Source organism: Austrofundulus limnaeus, unplaced genomic scaffold (assembly GCF_001266775.1).
Source record: "Austrofundulus limnaeus strain Quisiro unplaced genomic scaffold, Austrofundulus_limnaeus-1.0 Scaffold53, whole genome shotgun sequence".
In the NCBI taxonomy this organism is placed as follows: domain Eukaryota; kingdom Metazoa; phylum Chordata; class Actinopteri; order Cyprinodontiformes; family Rivulidae; genus Austrofundulus; species Austrofundulus limnaeus.
The window spans coordinates 623,098-628,888 of record NW_013952455.1 but is presented as its reverse complement, the minus strand read 5'-3'; the positions used below and the strand labels follow the sequence as shown (position 1 = coordinate 628,888).

Sequence of the window (5,791 nt, the reverse complement as noted above, 5' to 3'; positions counted from 1 at the left end):
TCCTAAAATAATCTCGTAACTCAATTTTGCCAACAAAGGACTTGGGCAATTGTTGTAAGAAGGTGACAATAGTTGTCTAGATCACTGGTTCCCAAACTTTTCAGCTTTTGACCCACAAAATAACAGTAGCAGAGACCTGTGCCCCCAGCTATTTTTGGATGATAAACATTTGTATCAGGTCAACTAAACATGGGCATAGTAACAATATTTTTATACTACATTTATCCATTTTAAATATACTAACCTCACTCCTTTGTAACAACTAAGGCAAAAATGTAATTARTTCAGAAAATATTTTCAGGACCCCAACTTGATGTTTCAGGACCCCCTTTTGGGTCCCAACCCCAACTTTGGGAAACACTGATCTAAAGCACATGGATTGCACCTGAAAATCATATATTTAAGAAAAAAAAACAATCCATCAATCCAACAATGCATCATCCTTTATCATCTACATTTTGTTAAGTCGCCTTGTTGGTGTTCCAGTTGTTTGGAATCAAACTAGGTAATCTTTGGTATTTTGCAGAGATTCAAATCAAAAAATTTGAACAAATTTCATCTTCGTAGGGCACCACATCAGCACAGTGGTCGGAGCTGTATAAAGTTAACATCTCCCCGTGCACTCATGGGTTTTCTCCATGTACTCCAGTTTCCTTCTTCAGAACAAAAACGTACATGTTAGCTTAATTGGTAACTCCAAATTGTCCCWAGGTAAGTGTAAGAGATCATTTGTCTTATTTGTCTCTGTCCAGGTGGACCCTGTCTCTCGCGCAGTGATTTCTGAAGACAGGCASCTGCTCCCTGCAACCCAGAAAGGGTCCAAATTAGCCCCTTTTTCATTTCAAAAGTGTATTCCATCTCCAGCCATTCCATTATTTTAAACATACACATGGGAGCAGCTGCCAAGGTGGGCAAGAAGTGGATGAAGGTGGGCAACAAAATAATGAGCAGGGCCTAAAATACACTTTTGCAAGCCGTGCGCATAAAAATAGGCTGTGATTTTTAAAAATTAGCCATTTAAAATGCAGCATGTGGTTTGCTAGTCGCATATTCACAAGTTATAAAGTTTTTAATGAAAATACATCATACTATTTTCAATTTGTATTTTTTACAATTTTGAATTGATATCAACTGATCTCYGGTGTTTGCTCGCTTGTTAAAAGACAAAGTGAGTCGATATGTCAGCTAGGGGGAACCCATCAAAAGGRGTCAGCTGAGGTGCTTTAGGCATCTACAGGCTTCTTTTCTATTGCCTCTCCTTGACGAAGCCTTGTGTAATATCGCTGGATCTCTTAGAAGAAGTTGGAGAGTGTCACCGGGGAGAGGAATATCTGGGATTCTCCTCTTGACCCTTCTTAACAAGCTGTTGAAAATGAATAGAAAGATGTTTATAACTATTCCATAAACACATAGTATAGAAACCAGAGCAATGGCACAAGAAAGACTGATGTTTTTTCCTATTTTCCCTCTGGAAAAAATGGAGTCTTTCAAACATTCAGCTTGAAAACTGTTCATTATTTAAATGATCCATGTTTCATCCTGTCATTGCTTCTATGTTTTTCTACATTGACCTTAAACACAACTGTCTTTGTCGTACGGATCATTTGTCATTATCAAAGAAGCCTTGAACGTGCCAGAAACAAGAGGTGGCTACAGGACTACCATTGTGCCACATTTTGTGCTACTCTGTGATTATCAGCAGAGTAAAATATATCCCTCAGCTGGACCGGGCAGTTAAAGAGCTTAACAGAAAGCCTGGGGAGCTTGACAAGGGCACCATTTAGTGGGACAAATGGTTTTCCTCCAGCGTTTCCTCACATATTAACTGCGACATGTCAGAAGTTGGGTGCCGAGGCTGAATGCAACAACGGGTGTTTTCCTCATCTCTCGGGCAACTCGAGCTCTTTAACCGTGTGTGTCTGCTCCACATGGCACATGCTTAACTTTCTAAGATCATGAAAGGCTGGGCTAAAGAAATCCAGTGTTATTCTTATGCTAATCAACCCGCCGGAGACCTTTAGCTACAGACACTGAGTGAAATCACACACACAGATGTCCTTCCTGTGTTACAGTAAAAAGGGAAAGGACTCACGCTGCAACCTCTCATTCTGGGGGATATGAATAGCCTGTGTTATAAGCCGCAGTTTGGTTAACCTTAGTCTGAGACTTAGTATAGTCCTCTGTGTTTAAGTCTGCATTTATTTAAGGTCAATCTCATGTTTCCCCAGTCCTGTGTATAAACATATTTGTGCATATGCAGATGTTTAAGCAAGCTCTGTAAGGCAAAAGTGGGGCTGATAGTGTTTTTAGCTGTGTCTGTAAGGCTTTGTATTCACACTGCAGGCCTTAATGCTTAAATCCCATTTTTTGCTCAAATACGTTTTTTTGTGTGTGTGCAAACATTACATTTTAAATGCATCTTCCATCAGACTCCAGCGTGAACTCCCTATGGCAGTGGTGCAACCTGAAGGCGCAAAAGACCATGTGACGTCACATTCAGCACACTGTTTACAGAAGTAATGCTACATGTTAGCATGCTTGTATTGATTCTGAAGTTGTTGTGCAATCAGAGCCAATTAAATTATTATCTGACATGAGGGTTTTGTTCAGTGTTTACAGCTGAACTTGCCTCTTGTAGACTACTCTTGATTCAGCCATGTATTTTATGGAACTAGAGCGATATGCTAAAAGGGTAACTAAAGTATTGATTCTGTAAATGTTTCAGTGGATTCTCAGTCATCCAGGACAYRGCAAATTAAATGAAAATGAAAAAAACAATTGGACTTCTATYCTGCAGCTGAAGATAYGCGGAGCTCCAAGATTTAAAAAGCACAAATTTGTTGATAACATTCTAAATACGTGAATGGATCTGCCTACCTCACTGATGCAAAGGTCAGATAAAGTGCAACATGACTGTTCAGACTGTAGGCGCTTTGAAAAACATCAGATSTGTATCCAGTTTAGTACCATATACTGAAAAGACCTGGGTTGGATTAAAAAAATTGGATTTGTCACGTTCAGACTGTCATGAAAAAAATATGTCRCATTTTCCTGTAGTGTGAACATAGCCTGTCTTCTTGTGTCTGTCTGTCAARAACATCTCACGAACCAGTGGACAGATTTTATTGAAACTCTCACACAGTAATCACTGGATATACTGTATAATGTATCTACAACTGACTACCATGTGGAGTCACCCTAAACAAACTAGGGATGCACATTATATCAGCATTAACATCGGCATCAGCCAATATTGGTCATTTTTTCTAATATCAGTATGGATCTGATCGGTAAAACTGGGCCGATATTTACGTCCGATATTGATTTCCCACTTTTTAGCTTTGTGTTTCTGTTTTGGGTGGGGAAATGGTTGATCATGTGGTATTTGTTTGATCATGAYGGTGTTAGTGATGCTCCAACCAGGAATAACTGAAGTAAAGAGCTCTGTCAGTGGTCTGGTCGTTTTGTTTACTGAATCAAAAAAGGACACAAGTGTATTTGTGTGTATATGTATATGTAAATAATTTGTGTGTGTAATATCGGTTATCGGCCATAACACCAAAAATAATACCAGATATTGATATCGGCTGAAATTTTCATATCGGTGCRCCCCTAAAACAAACTGACCTCGGGRAATGCAAAACTGTCAAATTTACAGATATTGTGCTAAAATCTGGTGTGGTAGCTGAGCTACTTGATTTTAGTTAACACAGATCTTGAATAGTAAAATCTCAAGATCTGTTTAAATCTTTAGAATTAATTTTTAGAGTTAACAGTTTTCTTGTTAGCAAAATATTTCATAAACTAGATGGTTTTTAGTAAAGGCAATCAGTGGATGTATCTAAAACCCTTGTTATAGCCATTGTTAAATAGAATTGGATCGAACATCACCTGTCAATACTTTTGTGTACTACTTCCGTGTAAAAAGTGGCGCCATTAATAGGGTTTGATCGTGGAGGTAAGAATGCTATGTTCATACTGTAGATTACAGCTTTGCTCTGTTGTTTTGTGCCTTTACAACCCAGCAAGTTTTTCAGTAATAATGTGAATGTGTTCAGTTACGCATATTAGTGATAGTTAATTATCTCTGTATGTTTTTGCTGGCCAATACTAACAAAAACATACCTTTATTGTAGTGATTTCTATGGTGGACATGACCTTTTTATTTATTTTTTCACATTTCACATTTTGCACTTTGATTGTGACACTTTCTTCCAGTTGGTACATTGCCAACCTAGGCTAAATCATTTTTCACGTCTATTTTTTTATACAGATTTTTTTTGTTTGGTTGGTGACTGGTATAAATAATTTGAAATGTAATTTTCTTTTTGGGTTGTGTCTGGTAAAAATGCAATAGTAAATACCGGTGACAATAAAAAATGTTTCATAAAAGTGTATGTGTTCAGCTGGATTTGACTAATTCATTAAAGGGATGTAGAATTAACACAATTTGGCATAATATTCTGGACTCAATAATTTTGTATTACATGAGACTGAAACTTTATTTTATTTAATCACTTTTTTTATACCACCCCCCACTGTCATTAGAGGCCAAGAGGTCCCTCATATTTAACAAACCTGGTACCTCTGTATTTATGTCATTTTCAGTATTATGTCTTAATATATTGTAGTCGTTATGATGTACTGTATTTCACATTAATTGAATTAATAATAAAAAATACTTGAATATTATTGAAATTTGCCCTGAATTGTTTATAACACTAACTAGTTTCTGTAACTTTACATTTTCTTGCCTACAAACAAAGTTTGTTCCTGTTTTAGGTGCACACTTGTTCCAGGTCTAGAAATAAGAACATAAAGTTCTGGAAAATGGGATTGCTTCTTCTATCCAAAAAGTTTCAGAGTGCTATCTTAAAAAAAGAAGAAGGAGGAGGAGGGAAAAAAAACATTTATTTCCCCTCAAGCTTTAAGAGTTATTTTCATTAACTTGCAGATTTTAACCCTYGCCTAACAGGTTTACTTCACTCCCAGAATAAACATTTGAGTTTACTCTAAACAAAAAAGCAATTTGTACCAGTTTTAGATTGAAAACAAATAGTCATGAGCCAGGCAGAACCCCGCACCCTGACCCAAATCCTTTGCATTTGGTTCCCCGCCTTTCATGTTGTCTGGTCTGGCAGTTTCAGCTGACCAGAATTGCACTGGTTGCTCATTCAGAGCCTGGGCTGGTGCGTCCCGCAGCATACAAATGAACTGCGCTGAATAGAAACAAACACTTAACATAAGCATGTTAGCTATGCAAAACAGAGGCCTGCATTTGTCTCTATGGGATGTGTGTGTATGGGGCGGGCGAGGATAGGTGGGGCAGATATATGGAGGGAAAAGGTCTGAGTTGAGTGTGTGTAGTATACTGTGTGTGTGTGTGTGTGGGGGGGGGGGGGGGGGGCATGTTTTTGCTACATGGTGGGAAACATTTTCCAGAAAAAGGCAGCCTCGTGGGGACCGAATGTGCATCGTGGGGACCAATGCCCGGTCCCCACGGTTACAGATGCTAATTTCGGGTGGGGGGTTAGGTTTAGGACCAAATGGGATATAAAAACAAACTTGTGTGTGTGAATGATTGACTGTGCAGGTGAAATAGCACTTACAGGAAATGTCATCACGTTTGAGCAACATACGTTTTCTAGGCACTTCGCTCCCTATTATGAGCGGTGGTGGCTGACGGGACCGGACCTTAGGCCTGCCTGGCAGACGGGCACCGGAAGGCAGCACACACCACCATCCGGTGTGTGTGTGTGTGTGTGTGTGTGTGTGTGTGTGTGTGTGTGTG

General features: G+C 38.9%; 1 protein-coding gene across 4 annotated transcripts in view; it reads left to right on the top strand.

The window, feature by feature from the left end:
* LOC106517806 (nuclear factor 1 X-type) overlaps positions 1-5,791 on the top strand; it is a gene marked incomplete at its 3' end in the record, with an annotated part of 205,716 nt that overhangs the window by 28,706 nt on the left and 171,219 nt on the right.